Source organism: Arachis ipaensis, chromosome B6, assembly GCF_059453495.1.
Source record: "Arachis ipaensis isolate K30076 ecotype BB chromosome B6, ASM5945349v1, whole genome shotgun sequence".
Classification (NCBI taxonomy): Eukaryota; Viridiplantae; Streptophyta; class Magnoliopsida; order Fabales; family Fabaceae; genus Arachis; species Arachis ipaensis.
In genome coordinates this window covers 54,121,044-54,147,412 of record NC_142441.1, presented here as the reverse complement: position 1 = coordinate 54,147,412, position 26,369 = coordinate 54,121,044, and the positions used below count along the sequence as shown (strand labels likewise).

The 26,369-nt window shown below is 39.2% G+C and overlaps 1 pseudogene; it reads right to left on the bottom strand.

Moving 5' to 3' along the window:
- Positions 1 to 1,160: 1,160 nt before the first annotated feature.
- On the bottom strand, positions 1,161 to 26,096 carry LOC148555617 (uncharacterized; annotated as a pseudogene).
- Between the last annotated feature and the right edge of the window lie 273 nt (positions 26,097 to 26,369).

Genomic DNA, 26,369 nt, shown 5'->3' with positions numbered 1-26,369 from the left:
CATTGATTTGCAGCTTCCTCGTGAGAGACAGGGGCATTAAGTTTATACTTGCTCTAAGGTCACAAAATCCACTGTCAATCATTGTATCCCCTATAGCACAAGTGATATGAAAACTCCCTGGGTCCTTCTTCTTTGTAGGTAAATCCTTCTGGATAAGGGCACTGCACTCTTTTGTCATCGCTACTGTCTATCCACCCTTCAAGGGATTCTTCTTGGTTAGAAACTCTTTCATGCATTTGATATATGAAGGCATTTTTTGGAGGGCTTCAATGAAGGGAATGTTGATATGGAGAGATTTAAATGTGTCTAGAAACCTAGAATACTTCTTCTCTTTAGCACCACCTTTAAGCCTTTGAGGAAATGGTGCTTGTGGCACATAAGGTTTTAAGACTTCCTTCTCCATTGAATCCTCCTTCTGTGCATAGTTATCCCCTTGTTTTGGTTCTTCCAATTTCTCCTTTGGGGGCCCTTGGTTGTTCTCTGTTGGCCTGATAACTTCTTCTTCCGAGATCTCTTCACTCCTTAGCGTGACTGCCTTATATTCCTCCCATCTCATATTCTTTGTTTCTCCTCTTGGGTTCTTCTCAGTGAATTTGCTGAGAGAGATATCCTACTTGGGATTCAAGTTTCTTTATGATAGCTCCCTAGTTTTGCATATTGCATCTTACTTCCTTCTGGAATGCCTTGTTCTCCTTAAACTCCTTGCAAAGTTATTCAAGCAAGTCCTCAATTCGAGAGATTCTATTCTCAGATGATGATTGTGATGGTACATTGAAAAGTGGAGGTTGAGGATGGCTGTTTTGTGTTTGATATGGAGGCTGGAAAGAAGTGTTATGTGGGGCTTGATATGGTCTTTGGTTGGGTTGTTGGTAAGTGGAATTGTTGTAGTGGTTGGAGTTTTGAGGCCTATGGTCTTGAGTTTGGTTTTGCTGGCTTCCCCACCCAAAGTTTGAATGGTTCTTCCAACCAGGATTGTAGATTTTAGAGTGTGGATTATAGGGTTGTCTTGATAAGTTTTCAATATAATTGGCTTGTTCCCAATCACCTATTTCCTCTGTGTTCACTCCTTCTTGAGTTGGTGGTTGAGTATTGACTGCTGCAACCTGATTTCTCTCCATCTGCTTGCTGAGATCTGCCAATTGCTTGGTAATCAACTTGTTCTAGGCTAGTAATGCATCCATGTGACTCAGTTTTATCACTCGTCTATTGGTGCTTCGATCTGAGGCATAGAAGTACCCATTATTAGCCACTGTTTCAATGATATCTATGGCCTCTTTTATGGTCTTTTTGGTATTGAGAGAGCCTCCTGAAGAGTGGTCCAAGGCCTTCTTTGTTTTTCTAGAAAGACCTTCATAAAAAATGTGCAGCAGCATCCATTCGTTGAACATATCAGGGGTATATCTTCTTGTTAGCTCCTTATATCTTTCCCAGGCTTCATATAAAGTTTCTCCATCTAGTTGCCTGAAGGTTTGCACCTCTGTTCTCAACTTGATTATCCTCTGTGGAGGGTAAAACTTTGTTAGAAACTTGTTGACAACATCCTCCCATGTGGTAAGACTCTCTTTAGGAAAGGATTCAAGCCTCTTAGATGCCTTGTCCCTAAGAGAAAAGGGAAACAAAAGCAATCTATAGGTGTCAAGATGAACACCATTAACTTTCATAGTGTTACAAATTCTCAGGAATGTGGTTAGATGTTGGTAGGGATCTTCTTGGGCACTTCCTTCGAATCAACAACTGTTTTGAACCAGGGTGATGAGCTGAGGTTTAAGCTCAAAGTTGTTGGCTTGAATGGTTGGTTTTAGGATGCTACTTCCATAATTACCTGGGTTTGGGTTGATGAAAGAGCTTAAAACTCTTCCCTCCTGCCCAACACGATTACCAACACCCTCTCCAACATGATTGTGTACTTCTTCCTCCATGGTAACGTCTAGATCTTCTTCCACCTCTTCCTCACCAGCTATTCCTTTACCTCTTGCTTCCCTCCTTAGTCTAAGGAAGGTCCTCTCAGGTTCACTATCAAAAGAAGTTGAAGCTCCTCCTCTTTTACCTGTTATATACACAGCAAAAAAAAACAGAAAAGAACAATAAAGGAATCACTCTTGTTATGAATTGTGGTTAGAGTGATTGGTTCAATTTGTCAAACAGTTAGTGGATTAGTGTGCAAATGTGTAAACAAAAATTAAAAGTAATTGAAATTGCTGAGAATGAAGGTAAACAAGCTAAAATGAAACTAAACAACAATGAAAGAAAAGTGTTCAATCTAGTTATCCTCTGATTAAATAATTGTCAATGCAAAATCAATCTCTGGCAACGGCGCCATTGATAAGTGAGAATTTGTCGTATCGGTCTAGATTTTTTTCTTATAGAAAAGAATTACTTCGTTGTAAACATAGCTTCAAACCAACAAATAATTCTCACATAAAAAATTTTGGTTGTCACAAGGAACAAACCCCAAATAAGAAATAACCGAAGTATTTAGACTCTGGGTCATCTCACAAAGAATTGCAATGAAGTGTATGATTATTGGCTATGAAGGTGACAAGGGGGTTTGGTTGATAAAAGGGGCGATAAAATAAATGACAAGAAAAGTAAAGAGAGCAATTAAAGAAAGCAAATAATAAAGGGAGGGAGCAAGTAATAAAGAGAGACATTCATGGCAAGGGTTGAGATCATAGGCTTTCTATCCTAGTCATACAATGATTAATTCATCTCATCTAGTCAACTCCAACAAATGGAAGAAGGTATCATGTCATCTTCACATAAGGAGAATGTCAAACAACACTAATCAATCATATCACAATAATAAACAAGAATTTATCTCATTACGTCATCCCCGAAGATGGAGGAAGGTGTCACGTTATCTTCACACTCGAAGAAAGTCTAATAAGACTAGCTAATCTCAATTCAAAAGTCCTAATCAGCTAACTAAGTGAATTAGCAAGAGATTAGAGTTAATGGAAATAATACTAGCTAACAACTCTAGATCACCAACATGAGTTGGATTTCCATGACTCAAGATTGCCTAATTACTCTTTCCAAGCCAAGAATGCTCAAAGTCTACTCTAAAGCCCAACCAAGCATTTTGTCAAACACTTGGTGGGTACAAATGGAAAGCATAGTAAATGACAAGAAATAGTAAAATCTACCAACTACAAATTACAAGGGAAGTAAAATTCACAACTCAAATCATCAATAAAAGAAACATCAACATCAAATTTCATTAAAAGTAAACCAAATCCAACATGAGTGCATGAACATAAAAGAGAGCATAAAAGAAAAATTAACACTACAAACCATGAAAGTGAAAGAGTATAAGCAAGAATTCATAAGGAAAACAAGATGAAATCATGAAATTGGACCTAGATCTAGAAGAATTAACGTAACCTAATTCTAGAGAGAAGAGGTAGCTTCTCTCTCTAGAAACTAACCTACATGATGCTCATCCTACAAACAATTGCTTCCCTTTGCTTGGACTTCAATTCTGCATGAAATACACTCAGAAACAAGTTGGATTTGGGCCTAGGCAGCTCAGAAATCGCCCCCAGCATTTTACCTTTAAGTGGGTCACGTGAGAGTATCGGCGCGTACGCACCATGTGTGCATGCGCGTCGATTGGCAAATTCTTCATCCATGCAGACGCGTCATGTACGCGTGCACGTCTCTATGCGAAACCACTTCTGTGCGTTCGCGCCTTGTACGCATGCGCATCCATTGATGCATTCCAAATATTTGTTTCTTCATGCATTCTCCTCTTTGTATGCTTTTCTCCTCATTTCCTCCATCCAATACTTGCCTTATGAACCTGAAATCACTCAACAAACACATCAAGGCATCGAATGGAATTTAAGTGAATCAAAATCACCAATTTAAGGGCCTAAAAAGTATGTTTTTACACTTAAGCACAAGTCAAGGGAGAATTACAAAACCATGCTATTTTATTTAATAAATGTGGGGAAATGTGGTAAAATCCCCTAAAATAAGCACAAGATAAACCATGAAATCGGGGTTTATCAGCCATAAACTTGATCACGGGAAATCTGTCTCTCAACAAATTCCCTTCGGCAAGTATACCGAATTGTTGTCCAGTAAAAACTCACAGTAGAGTGAGGTCAAATCCCACATAGATTGATTGGTTGAGAAACTTTAATTAGAGGAATGGTCTAGTTGAACTAAACAGAATGGAGTTGAGATTTTCAGAAATATAAATGGCGGGAAACGTAAATAGTAAGAAATGTAAATGATGGGAAAGTAAATAACTGAATGTAAATGGCGGAAAGTAAATAACAAAAAGTAGATTGCAGAAAAGTAAATTGCTGGAAATTAAATGGGAATGGGGTGATGAACATTGATGAGCGGATAATTTATACGCTTTTTCGCATTGTTTTTAGTATGTTTTTAGTATATTTTAGTTAGTTTTTATTATGTTTTTATTAGTTTTTAAATAAAAATCACTCTTCTGGACTTTACTATGAGTTTGTGTATTTTTCTGTGATTTCAGGTATTTTCTGGCTGAAATTGAGGGACCTGAGCAAAAATCTGATTCAGAGGCTGAAAAAGGATTGCAGATGCTGTTGGATTTTGACCTCCCTGCACTCGAAGTGGATTTCCTAGAGCTACAGAGGCCCAATTGGCGCGATCTCAATTGCGTTGGAAAGTAGACATCCCGGGCTTTCCAGCAATATATAATAGTCCATACTTTTCTCGAGATTTCATGGCCCAAACAGGCGTTCCAAGTCAACTCAAGAATTCTGGCGTTTAACGCCAGAACTAGCACAAAAGTTGGAGTTAAACGCCCAAACTGGCACAAAAGCTGGCGTTTAACTCCAAGAAAAGTCTCTACACATGGGAGCTTCAATGCTCAGCCCAAGCACACACCAAGTGGGCCCGGAAGAAGATTTATGCATTAATTACTCATTTCTGTAACCCTAGGCTACTAGTTTTCTATAAATAGGACCTTTTGCTATTGTACTTTCATCTTTGTATTATCTTTTGATCCTTTGATCACGTTTTGGAGGTTGGCCTCTCGGCCATGCCTAGACCTTGTTCTTATGTATTTTCAATGGTGGAGTTTCTATACACCATAGATTAAGGTGTCGAGCTCGGCTGTTCTTCATGAATTAATACAAGTACTATTGTTTTTCTATTCAACTCAAGTCTATTTCTTCTCCAAGATATTCATTCGCACCCAAGAACACGATGAATGTGATGATTATATGACACTCATCACCATTCTCACCTATGAACGCGTGCCTGACAACCACTTCCGTTCTACATGCAAACAAGCTTGAATGTGTATCTCTTGGGTTTCTAATCTAAGATTGGAACCTTCGTAGTATAGGCTAGAATTATTGGCGGCCATTCCTGAGATCCAGAACGTCTTATTTTTATTTGTGGTATTCTGAGTAGGATCTGGGAAGGGATGACTGTGACGAGCTTCAAACTCGCAAGTGTTGGGCGTGTGACAGACGCAAAAGGATCAATGGATCCTATTCTAACATGATCGAGAACCGACAGATGATTAGCTGTGCGGTGACAGCGTGCGTAGAACATTTTCACTGAGAGGACGGAAAGTAGCCATTGACAACGGTGATGCCCAACATAAAGCTTGCCATGGAAAGGAGTATGAATGATTGGAAGAAGGCAATAGGAAAGCAGAGGTTCAAGAGGAACAAAGCATCTTCATACGCTTATCTGAAATTCCTACCAATGAATTACATAAGTATCTCTATCTTTACTTTATGTTTTATTTATCTTTTAATTATCAATCCTCCATAACCATTTGAATCCGCCTGACTGAGATTTACAAGATGACCATAGCTTGCTTCAAGCCGACAGTCTCCGTGGGATCGACCTTACTCACGTAAGGTATTACTTGGACGACCCAGTGCACTTGCTGGTTAGTTGTGTGGAATTATGACAAAGTGTGATTCACGTTTGAGAACTCCAAGTCTTTGGCGCCATTGTTGATGATTACAATTTCGTGCACCATGTTTTTGGCGCCGTTGCCGGGGATTGTTCGAGTTTGGACAACTGACGGTTCATCTTGTTGCTTAGATTAGGTACTTTTCTTTTTATTTTTCAGAATTTTTAAGAATAAATTCTAGAGTTTCAAGGTGATGTTCTTATCATCACAAAAGATGATTGATTCTCATCAATTTAGCTGCTGAATGTAATGTCCTGCTGAAACTTGGCTAACCATGTCTAATATTTTTAGACTGAAGCTTTAGACTAACATTGCATGATTCCTGGAATTCTTATTAAAAGTTTTGAATCTCTTTATTCTCTTTTCCATATGATTTTCGAAAAATCACAAAAAAAATTTATAAAACCATAAAAATAAAAAATATTTTATGTTTCTTGTTTGAGTCTAGTAGCAATTTTTAAGTTTGGTGTCAATTGCATCTCTTTATTCTTCTTGCATTTTTCGAATATATGCATTATGTTCTTCATTGATCTTCAAGTTGTTCTTGATGATTTCAGTGCTCTGATCTTTAATTTCTCTTATTTTGTGTCTTTTGTTGTTTCTTATATGCATTTTCAAATTGTTATAGTCCTTAGTATACAAACATCTAAGTTTGGTGTCTTGCATGCATTGTTTATTTGATCCTAGTTGCATTTTTTTCTCATCATTAAAAAATCAAAAATATTTTCAAAATTGTGTCTTTTTAAGTCAATAATACATAGAATTGAAGATTCAGAACATTCAGCAGAGGAATCAAACAGAAAAAGCTGGGCGTTCAAAACGCCCAGTGAAGAAGGAAAATTGGCATTTAAACGCCAGCCAGGGTACCTGGCTGGGTGTTTAACGCCCGAAAAGGTAGGATTTTGGGCGTTTAACACCATAATGGATGCCATTCTGGGCGTTTAGTGCCAGAAGGACACTAGAGGGAAGATTTTGTTTTTAATTCAAATCTTTTTCAAATCATATCTTTTCAATCATATCTCTTCAAAATCAATTTCTTTCCATTTTTCATTATTATTATTATTTTCAAAAATCCTTGCTATAATTAATGATTTACGTAAAAAATTTCAAGTTGTTACTTGCTATCAAGAAAGGATCAAATCTTAAATTTTAGAATCATATCTTTTAATCAAGTAAGCAACTTTAATTTTAAAATAAAAAAACTTTCTTTTTTTTAAATTGATTTTCAATCATATCTTCTCAATCATATATTTTCAACCACATCTTTTTCAAAATTAATTTTCAATCATATCTTTTTAATTTCTAATTTCAAAATCTTTTTCAAAATCACTTAATTTCTTTCCCAATCTTAGTTTTCGAAAATCAATTACCAAATTTTCAAAATTTCTTACCTTATTTTCGAAAATTCTTCCCCTCTTCTCACATCCTTCTATTTAAGGGACTAACACTCCTCCTCAAGGTGCAATTTGAACTCTATCCCTCTTGATAAGTTTGAATTCTCTTCTATCTACCTCCTCCTTCTATTCTTCTTTTCCTCTGACACCTCAAGGAATCTCTATACTGTGACATAGAGGATTCCCTACTTTCTTGTTCTCTTCTCTTTCATATGAGCAGGAGCAAAGATAAAGGCATTCTTGTTCAAGCTGATCCTGAACCTGAAAGGACCTTGAAGAGAAAGCTAAGAGAAGTTAAAGCACAATTCTCTCTAGAGGGCCTAACAGAGCTTTTTAAGGAAGAAGAAACAATGGTAGCTGAAAACAACAATACCAACAATGCAAGGAAGGTGCTGGGTGACTTTACTATACCTACTCCCGACTTCTATGGGAGAAGCATCTCAATCCATGCCATTGGAGCAAACAACTTTGAGCTTAAGACTCAATTAGTTTCTCTAATGCAACAGAATTGCAAGTTTTATGGACTTCCATTGGAAGATCCTCATCAGTTCTTAGCTGAATTCTTGCAAATCTGTGACACTGTCAAGACCAATGGGGTTGACCCTGAAGTCTACAGACTTATGCTCTTCCCTTTTGCTGTAAGAGACAGAGCTAGGACATGGTTGGACTCACAACCTAAAGAAAGTCTGAACTCTTGGGAAAAGCTAGTCAATGCCTTCTTGGCAAAGTTCTTTCCACCTCAAAAATTGAGTAAGCTTAGAGTGGAAGTCCAAACCTTTAGACAGAAGGAAGGTGAATCCCTCTATGAAGCTTGGGAAAGATACAAGCAATTGATCAGAAGGTGCACTTCTGACATGCTTTCAGAATGGAGTATCATAGGAATCTTCTATGATGGTCTGTCTGAACTGTCCAAGATGTCATTGGACAGCTCTGCTGGAGGATCTCTTCATCTGAAGAAGACGCCTGCAGAAGCTCAGGAACTCATTGAAATGGTTGCAAATAACCAATTCATGTACACTTCTGAAAGGAATCCTGTGAATAATGGGACAAATCAGAAGAGAGGAGTTCTTGATATTGATACTCTGAATGCCATATTGGCTCAGAATAAAATATTGACCCAACAAGTCAATATGATTTCTCAGAGTCTGTCTGGAATGCCAGCAGCAACAGGCAGTACTAAGGAAGCTTCCTCTGAAGAAGAAGCTTAGGATCCTAAGAACCCAGCAATGGAAGAGGTGAATCACATGGGAGAACCCTATGGAAACACCTATAATCCTTCATGGAGAAATCATCCAAATCTCTCATGGAAGGATCAATAGAGACCTCAACAAGGTTTTAACAACAATAATGGTGGAAGAAACAGGTTTAGCAATAGCAAGCCTTTCCCATCATCTTTTCAGCAACAGACAGAGAATTCTAAGCAGAAACACTCTGACTTAGCAACCATTGTCTCTGATCTAATTAAAACCACTCAAAGTTTCATGACTGAAACAAGGTCCTCCATTAGAAATTTGGAGGCAAAAGTGGGTCAACTGAGTAAGAAAATTAATGAACTCCCTCGTAGTACTCTCCCAAGCAATACATAAGAGAATCCAAAAAGAGAGTGCAAGGCCATAACCACAACCCACACGGCCGAACCTGGAGATGAGGAAGAGGCAGTGATCTCCACTGAGGAAGACCTTAATGGACATCCACTGGCCTCCATGGAGTTTCCTAATGAGGAACCATGGGAATCTGAGGCTCACACAGAGACCATAGAGATTTCATTGAATTTACTTCTGCCATTCATGAGCTCTGATGAGTATTCTTCCTCTGAAGAGGATGAAGATGTTATTGAAGAGCAAGTTGCTAAGTACCTTGGAGCAATCATGAAGCTAAATGCCAGGTTGTTTGGTAATGAGACTTGAGAGGATGAACCTCCATTGCTCATCAAAGAACTGGATGACTTGACTAGGCAGAAATTACCTCTGAAGAGACAAGACCCTGGAAAATTCTCAATCCCTTGTACCATAGGCACCATGACCTTTGAGAAGGCTCTGTGTGACCTAGGATCAAGCATAAACCTCATGCCTCTCTCTGTAATGGAGAAGCTGGGGATCATTGAGGTACAAGCTGCTAGAATCTCACTAGAGATAGCAGATAATTCAAAGAAATAGGCTTATGGACTTGTAGAGGATGTCTTGGTAAAGGTTGAAGGCCACTACATCCCTGCTGACTTCATAATCCTAGAGACTGGAAAGTGTATGGATGAATCCATCATCCTTGGCAGACCCTTCCTAGCCACAGCAAAAGCTGTGATTGATATTGACAGAGGAAAATTGATCATTCAAGTGAATGAAGACTCCCTTGTGTTTAAAGCTCAAGGATATCCCTCTGTAACCATGGAGAGGAAGCATGAAGAGCTTCTCTCAATACAGGGTCAAACAGAGCCCCCACAGTCAAACTCTAAGTTTGGTGTTGGGAGGCCACAACCAAACTTTAAGTTTGGTGTTGAACCCCCACATTCAAACTCTAAGTTTGGTGTTGGGAGGTTCCAACATTGCTCTGAACATCTGTAAGGCTCCATGAGAGCCCACTGTCAAGCTATTGACATTAAAGAAGCGCTTGTTGGGAGGCAACCTAATCTTTAATTATCTATGTTAAATTTCTATTTTCTTTTGTTATTTTATGTTTTCTGTAGGTTGATGATCATGTGAAAATCAAAAAAACAATTGAAAAAGCAAAAACAGAAGGAAAAACAGTCTTAAAAACAGAACACCCTAGAGGAGAAACTTACTGGCCTTTAAACGCCAGTAAGGGTAGCAGAATGGGCGTTAAACGCCCAGTCTGGCACCATTCTGGGCATTTAACGCCAGAAATGGGCACCAGACTAGCGTTTAACGCCAGAAATAGGCACCAGACTGGTGTTTAACGCCAGAAAAGGGCAAGAAGCTGGCGTTAAATGCCAGAAATGGGCAGCAGCCTGGCGTTTAACACCAGGATTGGCAGAAAGGGGCATTTTTGCACGCCACTTGGAGCAGGGATGAGATATCCTTGACACCTTAGGATCTGTGGACCCCATAGGATCCCCACCTACACCACCTCTCTCTCTCTTCTTCACCCATTCACCAATCACCTCAATACCTCTTCTTCAAAAACCCCACACCTATCAAATCCTACCCTCTTCTCCATAAATCTCTTCATTAATCCACATCCATCCATCATAAAACCCCACCTACCTCACCATTCAAATTCAAACCACTTTTCCTCCCAAACCCACCCATACATGGCAGAACCATACCCCCCCTCTCCACTCCTATATAAACCCATCTTCACTCCTTCAATTTCACACAACCTAAACACTACTTCTCCCCCTTGGCCGAAACACAAAGCCCCTTCCATCTCCTCTATTTCTTCTTCTTCTACTCTCTTCTTTCTTCTTTTGCTCGAGGACGAGCAAACCTTCTAAGTTTGGTGTGGTAAAAGCTAAAGCTTTTTATTTTTCCATAACCATTTATGGCACCAAAGGCCGGAGAAACCTCTAGAAAGAAGAAAGAGAAGGCAAAAGCTTCCACCTCCGAGTCATGGAAGATGGAGAGATTCCTCTCAAGGGTGCATCAAGACCACTTCTATGAAGTTGTGGCCAAGAAGAAGCTGATCCCCGAGGTCCCTTTTAAGCTCAAAAAGGGCGAATATCTGGAAGTTCTCACCAACCCCATTCAACAAGTCGGGATCTTAATGGTTCAAGAGTTCTATGCCAATGCATAGATCACCAAGAACCATGATCAAAGTGTGAACCCGGACCCTAAGAATTGGCTTACAATGGTTCGGGGGAAATACTTAGATTTTAGTCCGGAAAATGTAAGGTTGGCATTCAACTTGCCCATGATGCAAGGAGATGCACACCCATACACTAGAAAGGTCAACTTTGATCAAAGGTTGGACCAAGTCCTCATGGACATCTATGAAGAGGGCGCCTAATGGAAGAGAGATTCAAGAGGGAAGCCGGTTCAACTAAGTAGGCATGACCTCAAGCCCGTGGCTAGGGGATGGTTGGACTTTATCCAACGCTCGATTATTCCCACTAGCAACCGGTCTGAAGTTACTATAGACCGGGCTATCATGATTCATAGCATCATGATTAGAGAGGAAGTAGAAGTTCATGAGGTTATATCCCAAGAACTCTACAAGGTGGCGGACAAGTCCTCTACTTTGGCAAGGTTAGCCTTCCCTCATCTCATTTGTCACCTCTGCAATTCAGTTGGAATTGACATAGAGGGAGGCATTCTCATTGATGAGGACAAGCCCATCACTAAGAAAAGGATTGAGCAAATAAGAGAACCTCACCAAGAGCATGAGGAATTTCCTCATCATGAAATCCCTGAGATGTCTCAAGGGATGCAATTTCCTCCACAAAACTACTGGGAGCAAATCAACACCTCCTTGGGAGAATTAAGTTCCAATATGGGACAACTAAGGGTGGAGCACCAAGAGCATTCCATCCTCCTCCATGAAATTAGAGAAGACTAAAGAACCATGAGAGAAGAGCAACAAAGGCAAGGAAGAGAGATTGAGGAGCTCAAGCACTCCATAAGATCTTCAAGAGGAAGAACTAGCAGCCATTACTAAGGTGGACCCGTTCTTTAATTTTCTTGTTCTTTATTTCTCTGTTTTTCAAAAATTATGCTTTATGTTTGTGTCTTTATTACATGATCATTAGTCTCTTAGTGTCTATGCCTTAAAGCTATGAAAATGAATCCATCACCTTTCTTAAATGAAAAATGTTTTTAATTGAAAAAGAAAAAGAAGCGCATGAATTTTAAATTTTAAAATAGTTTAGTTATTTTAATGTGGTGGCAATACTCTTGTTTTCTGAATGAATGCTTGAACAGTGCATATTTTTGAATTTGATTGTTTATGAATGTTAAAATTGTTGGCTCTTGAAAGAATGATAGAAAAAGGAGAAATGTTATTTGATAATCTGAAAAATCATAAAATTGATTCTTGAAGCAAGAAAAAGCAGTGAAAAGCTTGCAGAAAAAAAAAGAAGAAAAAAAGAAGTGAAAAAAAAGAAAAAAATTTAATAAAAAAAAGAGAAAGAAAAAGAAAAGCAAGCAGAAAAAGCCAATACCCCTTTAAACCAAAAGGCAAGGGTGATAAAAAGGATCCAAGGCTTTGAGCATCAGTGGATAGGAGGGCCGCCAGGAATAAAACCCTGGCCTAAGCAGCTAAACCAAGCTGTCCCTAACCATGTGCTTGTGGCATGAAGGTGTCAAGTGAAAACTTGAGACTGAGTGGTTAAAGTCGTGGTCCAAAGCAAAAAGAGTGTGCTTAAGAGCTCTGGACACCTCTAATTGGGGACTCTAGCAAAGCTGAGTCACAATCTGAAATGGTTCACCCAGTTATGTGTCTGTGGCATTTATGTATCCGGTGGTAATTCTGGAAAACGAAATGCTTAGGGTCACAGCCAAGACTCATAAAGTAGCTGTGTTCAAGAATCAAAATACTTAACTAGGAGAATCAATAACACTATCTGGATTCTGAGTTCCTATAGAAGCCAATCATTCTGAACTTCAAAGGATAAAGTGAGATGCCAAAACTGTTCAGAAGCAAAAAGCTAAAAGCCCCGCTCATCTAATTAATACTGATCTTCATAGATGTTTTTGGAATTCATTGTATATTCTCTTCTTTTTATCCTATTTGATTTTTAGTTGCTTGGGGACAAGCAACAATTTAAGTTTGGTGTTGTGATGAGCGGATAATTTATACGCTTTTTGGCATTGTTTTTAGTATGTTTTTAGTATATTTTAGTTAGTTTTTATTATATTTTTATTAGTTTTTAAATAAAAATCACTCTTTTGGACTTTACTATGAGTTTGTGTGTTTTTCTGTGATTTCAGATATTTTCTGGCTGAAATTGAGTGACCTGAGCAAAAATCTGATTCAGAGGCTGAAAAAGGACTACAGATGCTGTTGGATTCTGACCTCCCTGCACTCGAAGTGGATTTTCTGGAGCTACAGAAGCCCAATTGGTGCGCTCTTAAATGCTTAGAAAGTAGACATCTTGGGCTTTCCAGAAATATATAATAGTTCATATTTTGCTCGAGATTTGATGGCCTAAACAGGCATTCCAAGTCAGCTCAAGAATTCTGGCGTTTAACGCCAGAACTGGCACAAAAGCTGGAGTTAAATGCCCAAACTGGCACAAAAGCTGGCGTTTAACTCCAAGAAAAGTCTATACATATGGGAGCTTCAATGCTCAGCCCAAGCACACACCAAGTGAGCCCGGAAGAAGATTTATGCATTAATTACTCATTTCTGTAACCCTAGGCTACTAGTTTTCTATAAATAGGACCTTTTGCTATTGTATTTTCATCTTTGGATTATCTTTTGATCCTTTGATCACGTTTTGGAGGCTGGCCTCTCGGCCATGCCTAGACCTTGTTCTTATGTATTTTCAACGGTGGAGTTTCTATACACCATAGAATAAGGTGTGGAGCTCTGCTGTTCTTCATGAATTAATACAAGTACTATTGTTTTTCTATTCAACTCAAGTCTATTTCTTCTCCAAGATATTCATTCGCACCCAAGAACATGATGAATGTGATGATTATATGACACGCATCACCATTCTCACCTATGAATGTGTGCCTGACAACCACTTCCGTTCTACATGCAAACAAGCTTGAATGTGTATCTCTTGGGTTTCTAATCTAAGATTGAAACCTTCGTGGTATAGGCTAGAATTATTGGCGGCCATTCCTGAGATCCGGAATGTCTAAACCTTGTCTGTGGTGTTCTGAGTAGGATCTGGGAAGGGATGACTGTGACAAGCTTCAAACTCGCGAGTGTTGGGCGTGTGACAGACGCAAAAGGATCAATGGATCTTATTCCAACATGATCGAGAACCGACAGATGATTAGCTATGCGGTGACAGCGTGCGTAGAATATTTTCACTGAGAGGACGGGAAGTAACCATTGACAACGGTGATGCCAACATAAAGCTTGCCGTGGAAAGGAGTATGAATGATTGGAAGAAGGCAATAGGAAAGCAGAGGTTCAAGAGGAACAAAGCATCTTCATACGCTTATCTGAAATTCCTACCAATGAATTACATAAGTATCTCTATCTTTACTTTATGTTTTATTTATCTTTTAATTATCAATCCTCCATAACCATTTGAATCCGCCTAACTAAGATTTACAAGATGACCATAGCTTGCTTCAAGCCGACAGTCTCCGTGGGATCGACCCTTACTCACGTAAGGTATTACTTGGACGACCCAGTGCACTTGCTGGTTAGTTGTGCGGAATTGTGACAAAGTGTGATTCACGTTTGAGAGCTCCAAGTCTTTGGCGCCAGTGTTGATGATCACAATTTCGTGCACCAAACATCAAAGTAAATAACAGAATATAGAGAATGGGAAGATAAGAATGGGAAAGTTCATTGGGCTTAGGAGATGTTGCATTCTTCAAATCAAGTTCATTCTCATCTCTTCCTCAATCCATGCAACTCATTGATCTCTTGGCAATCTTAGGTGATGGAATCCCAATTCCTTGGCAATTCAATCTCTCTAAGCTTGAATAATTGCCCAATTCCTTGATCTAATTGCTCGTGGGAAGAGATGAAGTGCGACCACCGATTATACCACATATTTTTCTAGATCAAAGTATCGGGAGGATTATGTGTCACTATATCCATCCAACCCCCAATCTAGTCCAACATGAGTAAGCATTTCTAGCATGATTTCCTCATTCCTTTTCCAAAGTTCCGAGGAAATCCAAGTATGAACAATTTCTATTACGAGACAATTGCTCAATTGGATAAAGATCGAAAGCTTTCAAGCAAATCAAAGAGAATGAATGGAAGAATAATAAGAACTATGATTTATCCATTGAATTACAACAGAGCTCCCTGAAGATGGCCAAATGCATGGTTTGGATTTTGATAATGAAATTTATTGTGTCGGTCTAGAATTTCTCTTATAGAAATAAGAACTTCGTTGTAAGCATAGCTCCAAACCAACAAATAATTCTCACATAAAAAATATTGGTTGTCACAAGTACAAACCCCAATGAAAATTAACCAAAGTAATTAAACCTAGGGTCGTCTCACAAGGAATTGCAATGAAGTGGTCAGTTATTGGCTGTGAAGGAACAAGGGGTTTGATTTATAAAAGGGGCAATAAAATAAATGACAAGAAAAGTAAATCAAGCAAATATTTAAAGATGACAAGTAATAAAGAGAAGCAATTAGTAAAGAGAAATATTCATGGCAAGGATCGAGATCATAGGCTTTCCATCCTAGTCACTAATAGCAATAATTAACAAGAATTTATCTTATTTCGTCATCACGAATATTGGAAGAAGGTGTAAGTTATCTTCCATGAGAGAAAGTCAAACAAGACTAGTTAATCTCAAGCCAAAAATCCTAATCAACTCACTAATTGAATTAGCAAGAAATTAGAGTCAATAGAAATAATATTAACTAACAACTCTTGATAACCAATCTAAATTGGGTATTAATGACTCAAGATTGCCCAATTACTCTTTCCAAGCCAAGAATGCTCAAAGTCTACTCTAAAGCCCAACCAAGCATTTTGTCAAACACTTGGAAGGCATAGTAAAAGTGCAAGATTAATAAATCTACCAACTACCAATTGTAAGAAAAGTAAGATCACAACTCCAATCAACAATAAAAGAATATCAATCATCAAATTTCATTAAAAGAGATCCAAATACAACATGAGCATTCATGAATATAAAAGAAGCATAAAAGTAAAATTAACAAAAGAACTAAGAAGAATGAAGTAGAAGAAACAAGAAATTGTAGAGTAAACAAGATGAAATCATGTAATCAAATCTAGATCTAAGAGAAATTAACCTAATCCTAACCTAATTCTAGAGAGAAGAGGGAGCTTCTCTCTCTAGAAAACTAACTAAAGGCTCATCATGACTAACTAAGTGCTCCCCCTTTGCTCAATCTTCAATTCTGCATGAAATACCCTCAGAAATGAGTTGGATTTGGGCCTGGGCAGCTCAGAAATTGCCCCCAGCGATTTCACTTTAAGTGGGTCACGTGCCGAGCGTCACGCATGCGCGTGGGTGACGCGTGCGCGTCGCTGGCCAAAACCTCTACTCACGCGTATGCGTGCCTAACGCGTGCACGTGGCTTGCAAATCTTCAATGCACGAGTACGCGTGCATGACGCGTGCGCTTGGCCCTCAGTTTTCCAATTGCTCATTGACGTGGCGGAAATTGGCGAGTTAAGAAATTTTTATAAGAAATACGTTGCAAGTACAGTTCTTAACCAACCGAAAATTCACTTATCAATTTAGAAGGGTTGTCACAAAATTAAAATTAAAATAAAAAAACTGGGAGTATGAATCCCAGGTCGTCTCCCAACGAGTTGCAGAAACATGTGCTATTTTATTAATCAGATGTTTTCAAAAGTGGTTTGAGTTGATAAACAGGAATTTAAATTTGAAAATTTATGTAATTTTAAATAAAAGCCTTGACTGGGAGTAGATTAGTTAGAAGCCCTATTCTTGTTGGAGTACTCTCAAGATTAATTGATAATTGAAGGTTGTTCTGCTTAGTTATCCCTTACTAGGTAGAGAAAAGTCAAGTAACCTGGAAAGCTATTTCTAGTCACAAGTCCTAATCCTCTCCCTTGGGAAGGACTAATGTCAATGATCAGAGGGCGATCCAACTATAAACCCAATTACAATTTTTTCTCTTGAGTAACCTAACTCAAGGTTTCCTTTCAATCATCTCCCAATCAAGTTATGGAAATACTCGCTCATTATGAATGTAAATTTCACAAATTAAGGAAGAGAAATACTGAAAGACATAATAAATAATAATCAAAAGGATCAATTAAAATAAAAATAATTCTTATATAAATAAATTCTAGAAATAATCCAAGAGTAATTCTGAGTAAATAAGGAACATGAAAGAGTAAGTGACAAGTAAGGAAACAAACTGGAATGACGAAGTCTTGACGGAGGTAATAACTCTTCTCAATGTTCCAATCCAAAAAGCAACAAAATCAAATCCTAAGAACTATGAATGTGTAGAGAGAAAAACCTAGAGGAGAGATAAAATCTGATCTAAAACTAAAAATTATGCGGAATGAATGTTGTATTTTTGTCTCTGCATGTTCCCTGGCTCTAATCTGCTTTTCTGGGCCAAAACTGGGTCAAAACAGGGCCCAAAATCGCCCCCAGCGAATTCTGCAGATTTTGCAGATCGCGCATGTCACGCGATCGCGTCATCCGGGCGTTCGCGTCATCCAGTGTTTTGCCTTGCCACACGTGCACGTCGTCCATGCCTTCGCGTCACTGGTGCAGTTTCCAATCCGCGCGGTCGCGTGAGCCATGCGTCCGTGTCACTGCAATTTCCTCTATATCGCGCGGTCACGTGAGCCATGCGCCCGCGTCACTTCTCGCTGGTCATCTCCTTAATTTCTTGTGTTCCTTCCATTTTTGCAAGCTTCCTTTCCAATCTCTAAGTCATTCATGCCCTATAGAGCCTGAAATACTTAACACACAGATCACGGCATCGAATGGAATAAAGGAGAATTAAAATACAAAATTAAAAGTCTCTAGGAAGCAAGTTTTCAAGCATAAAGTATTTTTAGGAAGGAATTATAAATGCATGCTTATTTAATGAATAAGTGGGTAAATATTTGATAAAACCACACAATTAAACACAATATAAACCATAAAATAATGGTTTATCAACATCCCCACACTTAGATATTAGCATGTCCTCATGCTTAGTTGAAGGAGATAAAATAAATGAGTAGGAACATGTAAAACTCATGCAATGCAATGCTACCTATATATGTGAATGCAACTATATGATTTTTGTCCACTTGGTTAAAAGTGAATAAGCTCTTCAAGACAATCACAAATCAAATTCCACTAATTCAATTCTTATACAGTAAGAACGGATAAAAATGTAAGAAGGTAGCTCATGAAAGCAGGGAACATAGAATTTAAGCATTGAACCCTCACTGATGATGTATGTATGCTCTAATCTCTCTAGTGTATAGGGTGATCACTCTATCCTTCTCTAATCATGCTTTCTAATGTTTGTTCTTCACCTAACCATTCAAAAACATTTAATATACCAATGCAAACATTATGAGGTCTTTTCAAGGTTGTAATGGGGCCAAGGTAAGGGTAAGGATACACATATGGTTAAGTAAGCTTTATAAATTGAATCTTTAATTAACCTAAGCTTTAACCCACACATATGTACATTCTATATAACTTAAATTTCATACCTAGCTACCCAAAATTTCTCTTTCACATTCCTTACTCATGTATCAACTTTCATTTTAATTTTATCATACATGCATTGATCTTCGAATTTTTAACTTAACATTGGGGTAATTTTGTCCCTTTAATTAATTATTGAATATTTTTGGATTTTTTTTATAAACACAAAAATAAACATAGCTTATCAATGCACATAGATGTTTAATTCTTATAGTTTTACATGATCAGGTACCCAAATTCCCATTATATCATCATGACACATTCCCTTATTATCTTTTGTTCCCACAATTTTTCCATACTTAATTAACACATGATTCTATCTTAAGCTAACTAAATATTCAATTGGGATATAAAATTGTTTTTCCGCTTAAGGCTAGTAATGTGGTAAAATAAAGAACAATTGGGATTTAAAAGCTCAAAGTGGATAACAAAGGTAATTGCAAGGGTAGGCTTAATTGGGATAAGTGAGCTAAACAAATAATGGCCTCAATCATATGCAAGCATATAAATATATTGAACATTGGACATATAGGATGAAACAAAATACAAATTACAATCATAGAGAAGTAAACACACAAGAACAAAATAATTATGGTTAAATAATGTAACCATGTATAAAGGCTCAAAGTCTCACAGGTTGTGTGTTCTTTAGCTCAGAAACCATGTTTCAAATACAACTTCAAGCAAATTTAACACAAAAGTTTTAATTAGAATTAGTGAAATTTTGTTCTAAAAATAGGGTCTTAGAGGAAACTTATTGTCTTTTCAATCAAGTAGAACATGCATGCAACTAATCTATTACTATGCAATTTATCCTATTCTACAAAAGAAAAATTAACTAAATATCCTATTTTATTGGTGTTAGGGAAGAGAAATTACCTCCGGAAGTCAGGTACTGACCGACCTCCCCACACTTAAGGCTTTGCATCGTCCTCGGTGCCATCCGTCAGGAATAAGGGTGGGCTGGTAGCAGTATCTCCACAGTCGGGCCCGTCATGGCTCTCTGTGCTGGTAAAGGAAGTGGAGTCTGGGGTATCTGAGTCTCTGTATTTTCCCTTAAGTAGCTCCTTGAGGTGTGTGAATCGACGCTTGTTACGGCGCTCTCTTAGCTTTACTTTGTGTTCCTGCCGATCCAACCTTTCAAGTATCTGATGGAGAAGTTGAGTGGTTGTAGGTGCTTGTGGTGTTGAAGGAGCAATCTCTTCAGCCGGTTCAGTAGGTTGGCTGGTAGTGGCTGCTGGAGGTCTAATGTATTTCCCATTAGGGACATACTGATCTTCCCATAGAAGCATGGCTTTGGTGCCCCCAGCTCTGTAGGAGACTCCGGCGGCTGAGACGAGATCTGAAACCAATGCGGGAAAAGGTAAGTTGCCCGCAATTTTTACGTGTCCTATAGCACTCTGGATGTGTCTTGGTAGGTTCAGAGGCTGGTCTGTAAGGATGCACCATAGTAGAACGGCCATGTCTGCATTGAAGAAGGACTCGTGGGTGCTCAGAAAGATGTAATGGGACATAATCTGTGCCCATACTCGAGCCTCCAAGGTAAGTGCGGAAGCTGATATTCCCTTAGGACGGGAACGATGGTACCCGTAGATCCATCTGCTGCCAGGTAGGGTGATAACTCTGAGAACAGCGTCCCAGTCAAATTGGTACATCTAGCACTTGAGTACGGCTTCTTGAAATGCGTCCAGTCCTTCTGGAGTAGGGGGAAGATCTAAAGCTCGTTGAATAGCCTCTTCTGTAATGGGGACTTGCTTTTGTCAGACATAGACAGACTGTAGGATTGGCAGGTGGAAATTGGAGTAGAACTCTACTACCCAAGAAAGATTAACCTGCCGTGACTGTCTCTAGAGGAAACCCCATTGTCTTCGTGTAATTTGTGGCTCAACAAATTTAGCAATATGGTTTGGGAGGATAAGAAGGTGTTCGTTATTGTAACTCCTTTCTGCCAGGATGGGGAACATCTACTCACAGTAGCGATTGATAAATCACGCAGTGTCCTTTACTGGGAAGGCTTTATCTTTATCATCAACCTTGATAATCCTCTTAATTCTTTTTGTTGAAGGTTTAACTGCAGTTGAAGAAGGCTCTGCCACTAATGCTCGTTTTGTTTCTCTCCTTGCTGTTGATTTGGGAGCAGCTTTCTCCTTGCCTTTCTTGGTGGCCATCCTGAAAGGGAGAAAAGAGAAAGTATGTCAAAATGTCAAGGGGTAGAGCAAGGAAGAGGATGGTATGGGTGGTAATCAAGGCACATTAAAGATGAATGAAGTTAACACATGGTCATGACTGCATGTGAAAAATTAGCATGAGGAATGTAGTAAGTGCATAGGGTGACAATTAAATGCAAGGTGTTTATTGGCATGCAGGCAAAGGCATGAGTAGCATAGATCAAGCATTCAATGTCCATGTTAAATTACCACAGAATTCAAACTAACAACCTGTTTGGAATAGCAATTATATTAAATTAATAAAATATAAAAAAAAGTTTTGTGAAAAGCAGGCATTTAGAGTAAAAAGAAATACAAAAATAGTACACAATGCCATATGGGCGTTTTCACAAACACATAGCATGCATGGTAGGTAAGCTATTGAAAATAATAAGTGGAACATGCAAGCAACCCTTTTAAAAATTAACATAAAATTGCCAAACAAGTTCTTAATAATCCACAAGCAAACCATAGGGAATAATAATGACCCTACTAAATATCTAACACCAATTGAAAGAAAAAGAAAGAAAAAGAAAAATATAGATAATACAAGTAAAAAGAAAAAGGAAAGAAGAAGAGAACATAAATTAAGAAGAAGAATAGAAAAGTAAAGAGGGAAGAAGAAAAGAAAAACCTTGTTAATGGTGATGAGAGAGAGAATAAAAAGTGAGAAAGAAGGAAGGAGGAAGAGAAGGAAAGAAAATAATGAGGGGGAAAAGAACAAGTAAGATTTGGGGAAGGGAAAGATAAGATATTTGGCAAATGAGGATAAGCTGTGCGGCGCAGGCGACGCGGACGCGTGGGGGACGCGTTCGCGCGACTTGCGCTTAAATGAATTGACACGATCATGTCGGTCATGCGGACGCGTGACTCGTTTTGTGCTACTGGCGCGAGGGTAGCCTCGCGCTCGCACAACTTTCTGTTCAAAACTTATTTTTGCCAAAATACAGGGTGACGCGGTCGTGTGATCGACGCGATCGCGTGAGTGGCCACTATAGGGATATGACGCAGACGGGTGAGCCATGCGTCCACGTGGTAAGGTTTGTGCGTTGAGCACCAGTCCAGCACCACTCTAGCACAACTTTCGGTCGTGCACCCTTTATTACGTCGATTACCAGGTCACGTGTCCGCGTGGGTGACGCGGATGCGTGGGAGGCATGTTACGCGGTCGCATGGGATGATTTGTGCCAAAGGCACGCCTCCAGCCACACTCCCGCATGACTTTCTGTTTGATTTATTATTCTCATTGAGCCACCTGCGACGCGGACGCGTCGGCGACGCTGTCGCGTCGCGGCTCTCCCTCCCTTTTTTTTTAAATAAAAGTAAAAATATGCAAATGCAGATGCAAAACTAAATGTGCTAATAAAGAGAAGAGTTATTGGAAAAAGAAAATCAAGAATAAAGAAAGGAATGATCATACCATGGTGGGTTGTCTCCCACCTAGCACTTTGCTTTAACGTCCGTAAGTTGGATGCTCCACTAGCTCAGTCTTCGGCTGTGAGTGGATCCTCTAAGAGGAAGATATCTAACTCCTTGTTTTTCGTCACCTTCTCACCATGATATAGCTTCAAACGATGACCATTAACTTTGATGAGTTCAGAGCTTGAAGGATGACTTAGGTGAAAAACTCCGTACGGCTCAACTTCTCTACTCTATATGGACCTTCCCATCTTGATCTCAACTTGTCTGGCATAAGCCTCAGTCTAGATTTGTAAAGGAGGACAAAGTCCCCAGGTTGGAACTCTTTCCTCTTGATGTGTTGATCATGTACAGCCTTCATCTTTTCCTTGTACAACCTTCAGTTCTCATAAGCTTCTAGGTGAAGGATTTCCAATTCTTGTAATTGCAACTTCCTTTCAGCTCCGGCTTTCTCAAATCCCATGTTGCACTCTTTTACTGCCCAAAAGGCTTTGTGCTCTACTTACTGGGAGATGACAGGCTTTTCCATAAACTAAGCGAAAGGGACTCATCCCAATGGGTGTCTTGTATGCTATTCTGTATGCCCAAAGTGAATCTTGTAGCCTGGTGCTCCAGTCTCTTCTATGAGGTTTGACTATCTTCTGTAATATGCACTTTATCTCTCTGTTAGACACCTCGGCTTGCCCATTAGTCTGAGGATGGTAGGCTGTTGTTATTTTATGAATTATCCCATGCTTCTTTAGTAATCCTGTTAGTCTCTTGTTACAAAAATGGGTGCCTTGATCGCTCACGATTGCTCGTGGTGATCCAAAGCGACAAATAATGTGGTTTCTCACAAAGGAAACAACAGTGTTAGCATCATCAGTGCGGGTAGGAATTGCTTCCACCCATTTGGAAACATAATCTACAGCTAACAATATATAAAAATAACCATTAGAATTTGGAAATAGACCCATGAAGTCAATGCCCCAAACATAAAAAATTTCACAGAAAAGCATAATTTGTTGAGGCATCTCATCCTTCTTGGATATATTACCAAATTTTTGGCATGGGAAACAGGATTTACAAAATTCAGCAGCGTCTCTAAAAAGAGTAGGCCACTAGAATCCACAGTCTAAGATTTTTCTAGCTGTTCTTTGAGGGCCAAAATGTCCTCCACTCAAATGAGTGACAGGCCTCTAAGATGGACTGAAATTCTGATTGAGGTACACACCTTCTAATTACCTGGTCAGCACCACATCTCCATAAATATGGATCATCCCATATATAATATTTAGACTCACTTTTCAGCTTATCTCTTTGATGCTTAGTAAAGTTTGGAGGAAAAGTGCGGCTAACTAGATAATTAGCTACAGGTGCATACCAAGGGACTACCTCAGATACTGCTTGCAGGTTATCAAAAGGGAAATTATCAGCTATAGGAGTGGAGTCATCCTTAATGTGCACAAGGCGACTCAAGTGGTTTGCCACTAAGTTCTAGTTTCCACTCCTATCCTTTATTTCTAAATCAAATTCTTGTAGTAGCAGTATCCAACGTATAAGCCTTGGTTTGGATTCCTTTTTAGCTAATAAATACTTTAGAGCTGCGTGGTCTGAATACACTACAACTTTGGTACCAAGTAAATAGGCTCGAAATTTATCCAGAGCAAAAACAATAGCAAGAAGCTCTTTCTCAGTAGTAGTGTAATTAGACTAAGCGGTGTCTAAAGTCTTAGACGCATAAGCAATGATAAAAGGATCCTTACCTTCATGCTGAGCCAGCGCTGCTCCTACTGCATGGTTGGAAGCATCGCACATGATTTCAAATGGCTGGTTCCAGTCAGGTCCTCTCATAACTGGAGCTTGAGTCAGGGCAGTTTTCAGCTTATCAAACCTTGTTTGCATTCCTCACTGAACTCGAACTCAATATCTTTCTGCAACAATCTGGATAAGGGAAGCGCTACCTTACTGAAGTCCTTAATAAATCTCCGGTAAAAACCTGCATGGCCAAGGAACGAACGGACTTCCCCCACAGAGGAGGGGTAAGGCAAACTAGAAATAACATCCACCTTTGATGGATCTACAGAAATGCTAGTATTAGACACAACATGTCCTAGTACAATCCCTTGTTTAACCATAAAGTGACATTTTTCAAAATTTAATACAAGGTTTGTACTGACATATCTATCTAAAACTCTAGATAAACTATCTAAGCAAAGGCTAAAAGAATCACCATAAACGTTAAAATCATCCATAAAAACCTCCATACAGTCCTCAATGAGATCAGAGAGAAGACTCATCATGCACCTTTGGAAAGTAGCTGGTGTATTGCACAAGCCAAAGGGCATTCTCTTATAAGCATAAGTCCCAAAAGGACAGGTAAAAGTAGTCTTTTCCTGATCTTCAGGAGCTATATGAATCTAGAAATAACCTGTGTAACCATCTAAAAAGCAATAATGCGATTTACCTGACAGGCGATCCAACATTTGATCAATGAATGGAAGAGGATAGTGATCCTTACGGGTGGCCTAGTTTCGGCGCCTGTAATCAATGTAGACCCTCCAGGCGTTCTGTACTCTGGTTGCCATGAGCTCTCCATGCTCATTCTTCACTGTAGTGACTCAAGACTTCTTCGGCACCACTTGTACTGGGCTTACCCATTCACTGTCTGAGATGGGATAGATGATATCTGCCTCTAGTAGTCTGGTCACTTTTATTTTGACAACCTCCAAGATAGTGGGATTTAGTCTTCTCTGGGGTTGACGAACAGGCCTTGCTCCCTCTTCTAAAAATATTCTATGCTCACAAACTTGAGGGTTGATGCCTACTATGTCTGCCAAACTCCACCCAATTGCCTTCTTATGCCTCCTCAACACACTAAGTAACTGCTCTTCTTGTTGAGAAGTGAGTTCCCGTGCAATGATAACTGAAAACTTCTGCTTTTCCTCAAGGTAAGCATATTTGAGTTGTGGAGGGAGGGGTTTTAATTCTAACTTCTGCTCATGGTCAGGCTCTGGATTTTCTGGAGTTGGTGACAATGGTAAAGTACTTTCGTTGTCCTCAGAAAGTGTCCCCACACTCGGACCTTGTCCTATGTACTTCTCTTCTAACTCCTCCTGGTGAATTTCAGCTACGGTTTCATCTATGATGTCACTCTAGAGGATATAATGATCTTCTGGAGCGTGCTTCATAACTCCATTCAGATTGAAGCTTACTACTCGGCCGTCTATTTCAAAAGAGTATGTTCCTAAAAAAGCATCCAATTTGAACTTCGAGGTCTTCAGGAATGGTCTTCCAAGTAAGATTGATGATGGCTTCTCTGAGCCATTTTGGGGCATCTCCAGGATATAAAAATCAATGGGGAATGTGAGCCCCTTAATGCCCACTAATACATCTTCAGCAACTCCAGCCACTGTAATAATGCTTTTATCTGCTAACACAAAACAAGCTGCCAACCTTTTTAAGGGAGGGAGCCTCAAAATATCATATATAGACAAAGACATTATACTCACACATGCTCCTAAATCACACATGCAGTCAGAAAATACTACATCACCAATAGTACAATTAACCATACATGGACCTGGATCACTACACTTTTCAGGTATACCTCCCATTAAAGCTGATATAGAAATACCTAAAGGAATAGTTTCTAATTCATTAATTTTGTCTTTATGTATACATAAATCTTTTAGAAACTTTGTGTATTTAGGTACTTGTTGAATAACATCAAAAAGGGGAACAGTTACCTCAACCTTTTTGAATATTTCTACCATTTTGGGATCAGGTTCCAACTGCTTCCTAGGCTTCTTTGCAAGTTGTGGAAAGGGAATAGGAATGGTGTTTTCTACAGTGTCTGCGCCCTTCGGTGCTTCTTCCTGTGATTGAGCTTCTTCTTCTTCAGCCATGTCCTGTATTTCCTCTTCCTCCTCAACATCTTCTATTTCCACTACCTTTTCAGCTGAGGCATGTTCTGGTGGGCTTGGCTCCTCCTGATTCCTCTCTTGCAATGTGGTTCCGGACCTTAGGGTGATGCCATTAATGCCACCCTTTGGATTGGGTAAGGGTTGAGAAGGAATTCCACTGGAGCTTCCTGTTGAGTGTTTGAAGTATTGGGTGGTGCCAGCTGAGAGATGAGAGCTTGTATAGCGGACGCTAGGCCATTAAGTGAACTTTCCATG